The following is a 16,051-nucleotide window of genomic DNA, read 5'->3' on the forward strand; positions in this document are numbered from 1 at the left end:
CATAAATAGAAACGGAAGTTTCCTGTAAGATTAGCAAAAATAGTTTTAAATGAACCTAATTTATTCTATCTTCATAATTAAAATACTTATTGTGCCTTTGACATATAACCTGTAAAATACTTCACTGTCTTGAGCTTTTTACATATTAGAGAAATTGATAAATCTATTCCACCTGAAAGTGTTGTGTAATATGTATGAAAGAATATTAACTAAGTTTTATTTACTTCAATTTTGTCTTTGAAAAATTTACCACTTAGCATTGCCAAGTTCAGACAACTGGTAAAAATTTTTTTAAAAAGTTTATTTGTTCCACTTGATTCCTATAATCAGAGTAACTATCCCTGTTTACTCAAATTGGCAATAATTTTTCATTCAAGATAAAAGCCAGACAGAATAGCATCAGTTTGTTTTTAATGCCTGGATAGTATTTTACCATATGGTTTGTACAATTATATATAATTTTACTAACAATCATAGAGACATTTAAATTTGCTTCAGGTAATTTGTTATCTTTGTTTACCATTCTTTTAATTTTTTTTCCTTTGAATGTTGTGATCTTTGTTATATATAAATGTTAAAGTAATAAGCATTTAAGAAAAAATTTATAATAATCCATGCATAGGAATTTCTGCATGGAAAAATACAATATACAATATTGAGTCTATTTAGTAGTTTTTTTAAGAAATCCTACGCTATTTTATTTGCTCATATGCTTGTATATTTTTGAATATACATAGAAAATCTGTGATTTTTGGCATAAATTTCCTGGATTAATTAATTAAAATAGCTCTTTATAATATGCAAATAATGTTTTGGAAATTATTAGAATGTATCTCCATACACTTTCTTTTTTCCTCAGCCTACATATTGCCTAATACTTGTCTTTCATCATCGATTTTAACTCTTTAGAGCTCTTGTTCTCATTATCCATCCATTCTTAAAGGACTGGAGATTCTCAAGGTGCCTTCAGGAGCTTTGACTTCCATCATTTAGTTTTCATATATTTGGTAGAGAAGTAATAAAAACTTTTGATAGAATGAAATTGAGGGGATGACTTAATAGTTTATACAAACCTAACAATGTAACCTGCCCCATTAAGTTTTCCACTTATACATAACCTTATATGTTTGAAAATATTGAGTAAATATACATGTTTTGAGTAAATATACTCAAGTTTTCCACTTATACATAACCTTATATGTTTGAAAATATTGAGTAAATATACATTCAAATGTGACTTTTGAAGGCAAGATAATATTTAGTTGCACCTCTTGTATCTAAGATTCAATTTATGGCCATTATAGTATCATTAGGGTTATTCATATATATTGACTCTCTTGCTCCAGTTATTTAGAGGTATTGTATTTTTCTGCTCTGACTTGAATTCAGTGTAGTCACGTGACTTGCTTTTTGAATTAATTGTTAATGAAAATGATAGCATCATTTCCAGGTTTAAGAGTAACTCTGTAATTTCACCATGATATCTTTTCAGTGCTACAGAAAGGAACACTATGACCATCTATGGTTGCCATTGGCCACTAAATTTGATTATGTTAACAACAGCCTCCTTACTAACCCACAGTGAATTTGCTTATGAGGAAGCCGTACATTTTCAGGGTGTCTGTTAAACATTGTAACATCTAGCCTCCCATGACCCAAACTGTGACATCCACTCACATAAACCAAGTCTCTCTCTGCTCCCAGCATCTATCTCACATGTATTATTGTAAGCTGTCCTCATGAGTCATAAGATTCTCATTATTTCCAAAGAGTTTAATGACTCATTGTAGCTTACATTTGATTTTTGTTGAAACAGCTTTCTTTTCAATAATACCCTAAAAGATTTTTTTTCCTAATAGGTTGCAAAAAGGAAGAATATGAAAGATGAAAACTTAATTTCAGATTTAGCTGTAACACATACAAATTGTGGCATTGGAAGCAGTTATGGGAAATTCTTAGGCAATATGTTTGATGTTTCTTTTTTCTCCTTCTTGTTAAATTTAATAGCTCCTAAATATTCATAAGTAAAGTTTTATACTCCTTATATATTTCCTTTCAGGAAATCTCATTCTTTTCTTTCTATTAAAATGCAGTGCAGCATGAAACTCTACAGGCAGCTATTAATAATACAACAAATAACTATGTACTCAACAACCAGTTGAATAAATAAACTTGTAACAATAGAACTGGGGCTTTCTGTGACTATCACTCTCCATTGACATCCTCACCTTTGCTAGCTACTTTCTAGCTACAGCCCAGAGACAATTCTATCCTGCATTTGGTTTTAACAATACACAAGCATCTGCTTTTATCTCTCACATTTGTTTACATCCTCAAGAATAAGATTTTGCTCACGTAATTTCCATTTTTATTTTGATTTTATAAATAATAGTTATGTAAACATTATTGCACATATCTTCTCAGAAGTGAAAGAGTTCCTTTAAACATCTGCTTAGAAACAAAATTGTTTTATGGCTTAATGACTTCTATTAATTACCAAATTAACTACCAAATTCCTCTTCAGATTAGTTGTACTAGCTTATATTTCCTTCAGCAACACAAAAGAGTTTTCATTGTTGTACAGCCTCATTATCACTTAGGGTATTGCCAAGATATCAAAAATTTCCTAGGTTGGTGAGGGTGAATCATTTTCCATTGGTTTTAATTTGCATTTATGTGATTGCTAACAAGTATCAGTTCAGTTCAGTTGCTCAGTCCTGTCCGACTCTTTGCGACCCCATGAACTGTAGCACGCCAGGCCTCCCTGTCCATCACCAATGCCTGGAGTTTACTCAAACGCATGTCCATTGAGTTGGTGATGCCATCCGGCCATCTCATCCTCTGTCGTCCCCTTCTTCTCCTGCCCTCAATCCCTCCCAGCATCAAGGTCTTTTCCAGTGAGTCAACACTTCTCATAAGGTGGCCAAAGTATTGGAATTTCAGCTTCAGCATCAGTCCTTCCATGAACACCCCGAACTGATCTCCTTTAGGATGGACTGGTTGGATCTCCTTGCAATCCAAGGGACTCTCAAGAGTCTTCTCCAACACCATAGTACAAGGGCAATTTTTTTGGCGCTCAGCTTTCTTCACAGTCCAACTCTCACATCCATACACGACCACTGGAAAAACCATAGCCTTGACTAGACGGACCTTTGTTGGCAAAGTAATGTCTCTGCTTTTTAATATGCTATTTAGGTTGGTCATAACTTTCGTTCCAAGGAGTAGGCATCTTAAATTTCATGGGTGCAATCACCATCTGCAGTGATTTTCGAGCCCAGAAAAATAAAGTCTGACACTGTTTGACTGTTTCCCCATCTATTTCCCATGATGTGATGGGACCAGATGCCATGATCTTAGTTCTCTGAATGTTGAGCTTTAAGCTAACTTTTTCACTCTCCTCTTTCACTTCCATTAAAAGGCTTTTTAGTTCCTCTTCACTTTCTGCCATAAAGGTGGTGTCATCTGCATATCTGAGGTTACTGCTATTTCTCTGGGCATTCTTGATTCCTGGGCTTGTGCTTCCTCCAGCCCAGCGTTTCTCATGATGTACTCTGCATATAAGTTAAATAAGCAGGGTGACAATATACAGCCTTGATGTACCCTTTTCCTATTTGGAACCAGTCTGTTGTTCCATGCTGGCATATTGAGTGCAGCACTTTCACAGCATCATCTACACAGAAGAACTGTACAGAAAAGATCTTCACAACCCAGATAATCACGATGGTGTGATAACTCACCTAGAGCCAGACATCCTGGAATGTGAAGTCAAGTGGACCTTAGAAAGCATCACTACGAACAAAGCTCGTGGAGGTGATGGAATTCCAGTTGAGCTGATAAGTATAGCAGCCCCTAAAAGGATAATTAACAAACTTTTTTTTTTCTTTTTAATTTCAGTCTTTTTTTTGCTATTGGTGCTTTTGCTTAGTCATATCTGACTCTTTGCAACTCTATGGATTGTAACCCGTCAGGCTCCTCTTTCTTTGGAATTATCCAGGCAAGAATATTGGAGCAGATTACCATTTCCTTCTCCAGGGATCTTCCCATCCCAGGGACCAAACCTGGGTCATCTGCATTGCCAAAAAATTCTTTACTGCTGAGCCAGCAGGGATGTCTTGTTGTTATTGTTGATACTTTTTATCAGTTTTTTCTATTTTATTAGCCTCGATCCATGAATTTTAATCAATATTTAATTAGTATGGTATTATTCTTTTATTCTAGATATGTTATACTTTTTCATTGATTATTTAATCTAGGTATATGTGGTGTTTGTGTGTGTTTAATGTGTGTTCAGGTCTCCTAAGAGAGTTAACATGCACTGGGTGTATACTTGGTGCTAAGCACTATTAGAGTGGGCAGTATTACATTTTATACACTGTATTGCCTAATAATGTCTAAAAGATTAATATTATATACCTATCTAATAGTCAAAGGAATTAATATAGGGTAAAATTAAGAAATATGCCCTGTCCGATATGTCAGTAAATCTATAATTTAAGAAGTCTGACTTCAGAATTCACTTTTTAAAAAAGTTTAGCATATACTATTCTTCACAAAAACTTTGTCCAATTAGTCATAAAGTTGTTTATGGCAATGAAGCTCCGTTATCAAGTGAAATATATATGCGTGGGAACATAACCTAGGCAGAACAAACACAGAGACCATAAAACATTACATATGCAGAAGACAGTTCCTCATGTGTCTGGTTTTTGCAGTGCTCAGCTCTTCATCCCACAGCTCTAGCAATGGTAGGTTCTCTCTGAGTAAATGACCCAAGCAGAGAAAAATTCATGAGGACTGCACATGATAGGATAGCAAAACCAGGAAGTGGACCGCGGCTATTATACAGGTACAGTCAGTGATCACTTCGAAAGACAGTTCAGGATGGAAATTGCAGTGTAACAGTTTGAGTTGTAGATTTTATTCACTTGCCAGAAATTAAAAAAAAAGATGTTCTGAGGTCAGAATCAATATAATCCATGAGCAGTCATGAATGAGATTCCCTAGCTATTTTACAGTTTAAAAAATGCATGGTCGGGTGATAGGTGAATTGAAAGTTCAGAAAGTGTTTTGTGACTGACTTTCTCAAAAACACTCAGAATGAAAATGCACACCATTATGACCTTAAGACTGACACTTTCCCTATGATTAACACACTTCTCTATTGCACATAGGAGAGGGATGAGAGTTTTCATTGGTGTGACCTGTACGACCTTCACTTGAACAAATCAGACCTGTGCAATACCACCTGAGTACCCAGTTAAACTGCAACAGAAACCCATCTTGGCACTCCATCACTGACCATACCATGAGGGGTCTCACCACATACATCACATACACACATACATATACTTGTGTATATACATACTAGTGTTATTCTACACATAGGTGTTCTGTGCATATATCTACTTTTGCCATATAACAGACCATGTGAAGCAGTGAAAAGAGTTGAGAAAAAGACATAATCTGATCCTTACTCTCATTGGGCATATAGGTCAAGAGATAACAGAGAGCTATGACAGCCTCAGCTTTTCTGCTTAGCAACCATGAATTCTGTCTTCAGTAACTAAATCCTAGCCTTGACAAGTACATCAAAGGGCAATGAATCTAACGATTTTTCTTAAATCAATTCAGTTCAGTCGCTCAGTCATGTTGACTCTTTGCGACCCCATGAACCACAGGATGCCAGGCCTTCCTGTCCATCAGCAACTCCCGGAGTCTACCCAAACTCATGTCCATTGAGTCAGTGATGCCATCCAGTCATCTCATCCTCTGTCATTCCCTTCTCCTCCTGCCCTCAATCTTTCCCAACATCTGGATCTTTTCCAATGAATCTGCTCTTCACATCAGGTAGCCAAAATATTGGAGTTTCAGCTTCAACATCAGTCCTTCCAATGAACACCCAGGACTGATTTCCTTTAGGATGGAATGGTTGCATCTCCTTGCAGTCCAAGGGACTCTCAAGAGTCTTCTCCAACACCACAGAAAAGCATCAATTCTTCGGTGCTCAGCTTTCTTTATAATCCAACTCTCTCATCCGTACATGACCACTGGAAAAACCAAAGCCTTGACTTGACAAACCTTTGTTGACAGAGTAATCTCTCTGCTTTTTAATATGCTGTCTAGGTTGGGAATAGCTTTCTGCAATAAACATCTGCAGTGATTTGGGAGCCCAGAAAAATAAAGTCAGCCACTCTTTCCACTGTTTCCCCATCTATTTGCCATGAAGTTATGGGACCGGATGCCATGATCTTAGTTTTCTGAATGTTGAGCTTTAAGATTACTTTTTCACTCTCCTCTTTCACTTTCTTCAAGAGACTCTTTAGTTCTTCACTTTCTGCCATAAGGGTGGTGTCATCTTCATATCTAAAGTTATTGATATTTCTCCCAGCAATCTTGATTCCAGCTTGTGCTTCCTCAAGCCCAGCGTTTCTCATGATGTACTCTGCATATAAGTTAAATAAGCAGGGTGACAATATACAGCCTTGACATACTCCTTTTCCTATTTGAATAGATAAATATATATTCATCAGTCCAACAAAATGTTTTGGTACCTCTTATGCAGTCACAATATTTTTGTAATAGATTCTTATAATTGTGTTTCTATCCTACTAGATCATAAGTTTTATATTTAGAAGTGCTGCAAGACTTAACATAATTTGTTTGGCTTTTCTTTTAACTTTTTGTTTTATGTTATATTAATAATATAACTGATTAACTAGGTTGTAATACTTTAAGGCAGACAGCAAAGGAACTTGCCCATTTACAATTGAAATCTGTCAAGCAGATTAACAGTCATATGGAAATTTTCTATGCAGACTTCATATTCATGAGAGCAACTTGTCAGGAAATTACACATCATAGTATCAAAAGAAAAATTTTCTTTAGGGAAATAATGTTTGTATTAAATTGGAATATATTTATTATAAAGATAAAATTTATTCATAATAGATATAAAATATATCAAGTTTTCATATAATGCTGTGTTAAATGCCATTATATAATTTTATGAAACTAGGTGGTTAATAGAGAGTTGGTTTGAAATCTTTGTATTGTGTCTAAACTTTGTGCTGTACTTCTTGCATTTTTCTTTAAAATTCCATCTTTAAGAATCTTTATTTATGGAATACACTACATGTATGTCTTCTTTTTCAAAAATCTGAGTTCTTAATAACAGCCACATAACTATTCATTTCTTTGATCAGATTGGTTGATTGAAAGTCACTCAGTCGTGTCTGACTCTTTGTGACCCCATGAACTATACAGTCCATGGAATTCTCCAGGCCAGAATACTGAAGCCTTTCTCTTCTCCAAGGGATGTTCCCAACCCAAGTCTCCTGCATTACAGGCAGATTCTTTACCAGCTGAGCCAAAAATACATGTATTGTCAATTATCATAAAAATAATACCAAAGTTATCACAAAAATAGGCCTATTCTAAGTAGTTTGATACTATTTTTATAGCTTATTTTGTCCCTAAGACATATTAGGTATATAAAGTCAAAATTCATGTTTTAAGGTAAGTTGGAATAACTCTTCTCTTTGGTTATATTACCAACTAGATATATGAGTAGGGTAACATCTTGCATTCAATTTTCAGTTATTTCAGTTTAAACTTAATTTCCTTTTATACTTGCATAAAATATTAATTTATATGCAGTTGTTTAAAAAACTATAATTAAAGAGGCCCAACATCTTTCATAGTATCCTCCATCCAAATCTCTTTTATTTCATGATTTATTTTTTCATATTCTTGTAATCAAATTTGTATTGATGGCTAACTTTATCAGAATAATTAAAGCATAATAAACTTTGCTTTATTTATATTTTTCTTCTCATCACTTAATTAAATATCCTGGTCATCATTTCATAATAGTTTACACAAATATTTCTTTGTCTCATGGTTGTGTTTTTTCCTTGTACTTGTTTTATGAATGTATCATAGGAATCTGATCCAGCCTCTAGTGAAGTACATTTGGACTCTTGCTACTCTAGTCATTACAAATAGAGTAAATGCCATTAAACACGTGTATAAACAATTTGGCTAGTTATTAGCAAACTGCCTTTCATAAAGGTTAAATCATTTTGCATTCCCAGCATGAATGTGTTGCGTATTCTAATTTCCTCGGTGTTCATCAAGAACCCATATTGTCACACTTGGATTTCTGCCATGCTAATAGGTAGATTTTCATTTTTTATTACAAGTGGAAAAAGTATATTATTATAAACTGAAAAATGATTTCATTTCTCTTTCTCTGAACTGTCTAGAGACAATCATTTTGTTGTCAATAATAAAAAGCTGCACTTTAAGTATACTATTTCTTATCATAAATATTGGTTTAAAATGTGTTCTACCTATACAAATTGAAATAGAGTTCAAGAGTGGTTTTAAAATTAGTAAATGAATTATTCTTAAACAATTATTTGGTATTTTCCATGTGACAGTCACTCTTTTAGTTATTAATAAGAGTGTGATAAAGTCCTTTGTCTCATGAGCTATGGTCTGGTGAAATAAACAAGTTATAAACAAGAAAAAAATATGATTAAACAGAAAAATGTCAACTGTTGTTAAATACTGGAGGCAAAATAGGAGAGACTGGTGGAGATGGAATGCTATTTTATAAAGAGTTATCATTGAAGCTCTCTTTGAGGAAGTAAAGTTGAAATTGTGACACAAATGACATAAAAACATGAGCCATTTGAAACTGTAAAAGGAAGAAGGAAGATGTAACAAGTGTAAAGGACCTAAATCAGTAAGGCACTGGCAGGTTTGGTACAGGAAGATAGTCTGTGTGGCTGGAAGTGCCACACGCATTAGTGTTGCATAAATCAGCTCAAGGAGGGGATAGATGTCAGATCCTTTAGCATTTTGAGAGATATAATGAAAACAGTGGATTCAATTCTGGACTTATCAGAAGCTATTGGAAGCTTTTAATGAAAAGAAATATATGATTTATGCTTTTAGAAATGTTAGCCTAGGGAAAATACTGGGGCTGAAAGGCCAAAACAAGGAGACTTGCCAGTGGAGGGGAGGAAAAATAATTTTCCCTCAACCCAAGTTTTAGGCTAAGGCAACTGTAATAAAAGACAAATTAGAGGAGGGAAACATATATTTCATATCCTCCTTGTTTAATTACTTTAATAGTATACACATGCTGATGCCAAATTGAAATTATAATGTAGTAACCACAATTCTGTAAGTCAGTTCAGTCAATTCAGTAGTTCAGTCATGCCCGATTCTTTGTGATCCCATGACTGCAGCACGTCAGGCTTCCCTGTCCATCACCAATTCCCAGAGCTTGCTCAAAATCATGTCCATTGAGTCAGTGATGCCATCCAACCATCAGAGGATGACATCCTCTGTCGTCCCCTTCTCCTCCCACCTTCAGTCTTTCCCAGCATCAGGGTCTTTTTGAATGAGCCAGTTCTTCACAGCAGGTGGCCAAAGTATTGCAGTTTCAGCTTCAGCCTCAGCACTTCCAGTGAATACTCAGGACTGATTTCCTTTAGGATGGACTGGTTGGATCTCCTTACAGTCCATGGGACTTTCAAGAGTCTTCTCCAACACCACAGTTCAAAAGCATCAATTCTTTGGTGCTCAGCTTTCTTTACAGTCCAACTCTCACATTCATACATGGCTACTGGAAAAACCACAGTTTGACAAGGCAGGCCTTTATTGGCAAAGTATCTCTGCTTTTTAATACGCTGTCTAGGTTGGTCATAGCTTTTTTTCCAAGGAGCAAGTGTCTTTTAATTTCATGGCTGCAGTCACCATCTGCAGTAATTTGGGGGCCCCCCAAAAATAAAGTCTCTCACTGTTTCCATTATTTCCCTATCTATTTGCCTTGAAGTGATGGGACCGGATGCCATGATCTTAGTTTTCTGAATGTTGAGTTTTAAGCCAAATTTTTCACTCTTCTCTTTCACTTTCATCAAGAGGCTCTTTAGTTCTTCTTTACTTTCTGCCATAAGGATAGTATTATCTGCATATCTGAGGTTATTGATATTTCTCCCAGCAATCTTGATTCCAGCTTGTGCTTCCTCCAGCCCAGCATTTCTCATGATGTACTCTGCATATAAGTTAAATAAGCAGGGTGACAATATACAGCCTTCATGTACTTCTTTCCTGATTTGGAATTAGTCTGCTGTTCCATGTCCAGTTCTAACTATTGCTTCTTGACCTGCATACAGATTTCTCAGGAGGCAGTAAGGTGGTCTGGTATTCCCATCTCCTTAAGAATTTTCCAGTTTGTTGTGATCCACACAGTCAAGACTTTGGCATAATCAATAAACAGAAGTAGATGTTTTTTCTGGACCTCTCTTGCTTTTTTGATGATCCAACAAATGTTGGCAATTTGATCATTATCCATTCCCTTCTGCAGGATATCTTCCCAACCCGGGGATTGAACCCAGGTCTCCTGCATTGCATGCAGTTTCTTTTCCATCTGAGTCACCTGTAAAGCCCACTCACAATTCACTCATACACAAATAGAATCTGATGGCCATGGAAAATATGGCCTCAATCACATCTCTGCCACTGAGAACTTGAACTTTGTTTGAACTATACCAGATAGAAGGACACCACCAGCCATATTCAGAATACCAGCCAGCCTCAACCTTAGTGTCTCAAGGTTTCCTCTTCTAACTATGCAACAATATGGGCCCCAGCTGATCCTTAATTAACAGATATGCTTACCTCTTAGTTTTTGTCACCTCCAGTTATAATTCTTGATAAACAATCTGTGTAACTAACTGCAACCTTGTGGTTTTTTTGCCTGTATAAACCTGTCCCCATTTTTCAGTCTGGCAGAAGATAATTCAAGTGCTTTTCAAATCTGGATTGCAGTCCTAATCCCAAAAAAACACCTTTTTTATTTCAAAAAAGTATCCATTTCTAAAAGTTTGGTTAGCAATACAATGGAACATTACTGATCAAATAATGTAATGAAGTACTGATATGTGCTGCAGGGATGAAACTTGAAACTATTATGTTAAATGATAAAAGATAGACACAAAAAGCCATATATTTATAAATGTCAAAAAAGAAAAAGCAGTTTACAAGATCAGATTTCTAACTCTGTTATGAGCAGGAAGACCCTGGATAGATCCTCTAGGGTTCCAGTCCAGCACTGACCCTGCTGTTAGCCCTTGACCTCGTTCAAGGCCCTTGTCTAAACTGATCCTTTTTTTTTTTGTTTGTTTTTTGTTTTTTAATTTTTATTATTATTATTTTTTTTTCCCAGTGGGTTTTGTCATACATTGATATGAATCAGCCATGGATTTACATGTATTCCCAATCCCGATCCCCCCTCCCACCTCCCTCTCCACCCGATTCCTCTGGGTCTTCCCAGTGCACCAGGCCCGAGCACTTGTCTCGTGCATCCCACCTGGGCTGGTGATCTGTTTCACCATAGATAGTATACATGCTGTTCTTTTCAAATATCCCACCCTCACATTCTCCCACAAAGTTCAAAAGTCTGTTCTGTGTTTCTGTGTCTCTTTTTCTGTTCTGCATATAGGGTTATCGTTATCACCTTTCTAAATTCCATATACATGTGTCAGTATGCTGTAATGTTCTTTATCTTTCTGGCTTACTTCACTCTGTATAATGGGCTCCAGCTTCATCCATCTCATTAGGACTGGTTCAAATGAATTCTTTTTAATGGCTGAGTAATATTCCATGGTGTATATGTACCACAGCTTCCTTATCCATTCATCTGCTGATGGGCATCTAGGTTGCTTCCATGTCCTGGCTATTATAAACAGTGCTGCGATGAACATTGGGGTGCACGTGTCTCTTTCAGATCTGGTTTCCTCAGTGTGTATGCCCAGAATAAGAAAACCCTGAATAGCACCAATAAGAGATATTAAACCAACTCCAATTTTTAGGAGCGTGAATACTTTCTCCTTTAATCTGAACTATTTTGTGAAGGCAGAAATTACCCAAGGGTGAACTGTGACTCACTGGTATAATTTAAAGATGTTATCATTGTTTCAAAGAAACCTACTTTAGACTCAAACCCTTAACACCGGGTTTCTGTGCTCCGTCTAAAACTAACAATAGCCAAAGAGTGGCAACAGCCCAAAGGTCTACTGATGGATTTGCAGATAAACAAAACGTGGCAAAGACACATAATGAGGTATTATCCAGCCTTAAATAGGAAGGAAATTCTGATTCCCCACAATATGGATGAACCTTCAGGACATTATGCTAAGTGAAATAATCCAGATGCAAAGGACAAACATGGTCTGATTCCATTTACAGGAGAATACAGAATAGCCATTCATAAGACAGAACAGCCTTATGGGGACTGGGGGTAGGGGGATGAGGAGTCACTGTTCAATGGGAACAGGGTTTCAGTCTTGGATGAGGAAAAGACTCTGGAGATGGATGGTGGTGATAGTTGTGGGGGAAAAAAAAAGTGACTGTACTTAATGCCACTGAACTGTACACTTTAAAGTGCTTAAAATGGTAAATTTATGTTATGTATATTTTTACCACAATAAAAAAAGGCACTAATCTCCAAAAAAAAAAAAAAAAAAAAAAAAAAGCCATATATTGTATGATTCCACTCATATGAATATCCAGAATAGGTTAGAGACAGAAACCAGTTAGATGGTTTCTAGGGGCTGGAAGGAGGAAGGTGTAGGGATTGACTGCAAATCGAATATGTGATTTTCTACTAGAGTAATGAAAACATTTTGGAACTAAACAAGAGTGATGATTACATAATAGTACCACCAAACGACTACATTTTGAGCTGTTCATCTTAAGGAGAAGCTGTAAGTTCAGGAAGGTACAGAGCAGTCATGGCAGTGTATGTAGAAGCTACCCATGGTCAGACAGAAAGGGCTACCCTTACCATGACTTATCTAATTATTGCCACTGAGAAATGTTCAACCTTAGATTCAGTGTTCTTGATATGGCATTCTCCCTCAGGACAAGCAGCTGACCACTGTGGACACATTGTATCCTGCAGAGGCAGTGATAATACTTGTAGGACAGAGAAATTAATAAGTAAACATTAATGGTACATCATGTAGGATAATCACTAAATTTCATATTCCTTTGTAGCCAGACATGTTGCTAAGCTGATTCTCACAGTCAAAATCTGCTGTGATCAGTCAGTATTTATCAGGCTTTTGGGTGTATTTTCCTTAAAGTGAGGATACAGAGTCAGATAACCTAAGAACCTATCTTTATTTATTTGTATAATGCTAATAATTTGTTATCCTATTTGAAGGAGTGTTCAACAAAGTATAATATATTTGTATAGTTATGAATAATAACATATGGTTGACCTGGCTCTCATTGTTTTTCAGTCAGTAAGTCATGTCAGACTGTGACCCTGTGGACTATAGCACACAAGTCTCCTCTGTTCTCCACTATTTCCCAGAGTTTGCTCAAATTCATGTTCATTGAGTCGGTGATGCCATCCATCCATCTAGTCCACTGTTGTGACCTTCTCCTCCTGCATCAGAGTCTTTTCTAATGAGTTGGCTCTTGGCATCAAGTGGCCAAAATATTGGAGCATCAGCATGAGTCCTTCCAATGAATAGTCAGGGTTGATTTCCTTCAGGATCAACTGGTTTGATCTCCTTGCAGTCCAAGAGACTCATAAGAGCCTTCTGCAGCACCACAATTCAAAAACATCAGTTCTTCTGTCCTCAGCCTTCTTAAAGGTCCAAATCTCACATCTGTACATAACTACTGGAAAAACCATAGCTTTGACGATATGGACCTTTGTGGGCAGAGTGATACCTCTCCTTTTTAATACACTAAGTTAGTCATAGCTTTCCTTGTAGGAGCAAGTATTTTTTACACATTTTATTACCCACTTATATATAAAATAAATAAAATTATATTCCAAACATGTTTTCAATCCATACTGTCTTGGGTTGTCTGCTGTGGCTCTTCATGAAATTAATTTAGTAATAATTAATAATGTTTTACAAAGATTATCTCATTTCAAAGAATAATCATGACAATGAACCATTAAATTGACATTAAAATAATATTTGTATTATACTTGGAAATTATGGTGTTTGCATGTAAGATAATTAATTTTTTGCTTTCTGAAAAAAGGTCAATATTAAAATTTGTCATTGGGAATATTCTACATAAATAGTCAAAAACATAATATTTAAATATATGCTATCATGGATCAAATATGCCGTGAATATTGTGTAAAATACTGGAGCATGTTTTATGATTTTTCAGCAAACGATTTCAAGATACTTTATTTGTCCATAAAGTTAATTAAATATCTGCATATGTGTATAAATATATTTAAAACTTATGAAACATAAGCCCTTTACTTATTTTATCATTATATTTTTATGATAAAAAATGTTGACTTCAAAGAAAGAAGTGTAAGGATTATGAAAATTTATACTTGAAATTAGCTGTTTATAAATGGATTTTCTAATACATGCTCTACTTATTTATAAAACTTTGGAACTTCAAAGATTAATTAATTTATCTGTTTGAGAAATATTTACCAAGTGCCTGTCATGTACGAGGTTACATTATAGAAACTGAACCTATAAGCATGGGGAAAAACAAGCTTTTCTCAGTTTCCTTTAAACTAGTATGTTTACTACAAAAGATTAATATTAAGCAATAATTTTGGAGCAGGATTTAAGGAACAAATATGATTGCTTGTTTAATTTGTGATCTCCAGTTTTCCAGTCAAGTATTCAAGGAATTCAAGTTTTCCCCTTCCAAGTTACTTTTTCAGTTACAAAGTAAGAGGGAAATTCTTAAAATGCCTCGTGTTGAGGGCTTCTTAAAATCTAGCAAATGAATTCAGTATTCTGCTATGCCCTCTGGGAGATTCAGTCAATCGAAATAAATATACCTTTCCTCGAGGAACCACGAGGGTTATTATACATTTTATTCTCTAGTCTTCATGATTGAATTTGAAAAAAGCTATTCTTATGCATATAGTTGGATTAAATGCATTCCGTTTCTAAGAACTAGAAGCTCCACAAAGTTCCTCAGGAAATAAAATAATTACTTTATAGTGAAATTTTTTTAGAAACAAAATCTGTACCTACAATACATCTTTAAAATAGTACCATTATCATCCCAATTTAGAGATGAAGAAACTCAGGCACAAAGTGATAATATATATGTATATATTGTCCAAACAAACATTGTCAAAGGAAGAAAAAATACCTGAACCCAGATAGTATGGTCCTAAAATCAGCATTCAATTCAGTTGACTCATACAAGGATTATAACAATATATTTGATAGTAATTTTTAACATTTTTCCAAAATTTTAAAAATCCACTTATTTCAGGTCTATATGAGCAGACAGACACAGGTTATAATTGAAGATCTGAAAAATCAGGATACAGTTAATCATCCAAGATACAAAACAATTCCATTGAAGTCAATTGGCCCATTGTTATTATTAATATTTTTTAATCTTCTGTTTTGAAATAGGAATGTAGACATTGCAGTTGGTTCAGTGGCAGCACGAGGGCATCCTAAGATCATGAATACTCAGTCCTTTAATCACCTGTACTGGTTTTTTAATACAGCTTGTAGACCTATTTCTTTTACTACAAGATTACTTTTAAAACAATCTTGTCTTCCTGCAATAGTTGCTGCTGCTGCTAAGTCGCTTTAGTCATATCTGACTCTGTATGACCCCATAGACGGCTGCCATAGGCTCTGCCATCCCTGGTATTCTCCAGGCAAGAACACTGGAGTGGGTTGCCATTTCCTTCTCCAATAGAGATAACAATTGAAACTCTTATTTCAAAATAACTATTTGTTACATTTTTATAGGATACTTCTGATCATATCCGTGTTTGCTCTTTCGCTTATTCTAAGTTTTCCCTATATTACGTGAATATTTATACAACAGACATTATTAGAATATATACTCAGCCTTTCTCTGAATGAGAATGTTGATCAAAGTAATGAAGTGCTTGCCTGGCATCTATGTTTCCTCTCTGTTTCCTAGTTTCCCAGCTGTTAGAAGCAGAGGGATACTTGATCCATGTTTGGAAATCAGATTCTCTGTATTGATAGTTAACCTG

Source organism: Dama dama, chromosome 30 (genome assembly GCF_033118175.1).
Source record: "Dama dama isolate Ldn47 chromosome 30, ASM3311817v1, whole genome shotgun sequence".
Classification (NCBI taxonomy): domain Eukaryota; kingdom Metazoa; phylum Chordata; class Mammalia; order Artiodactyla; family Cervidae; genus Dama; species Dama dama.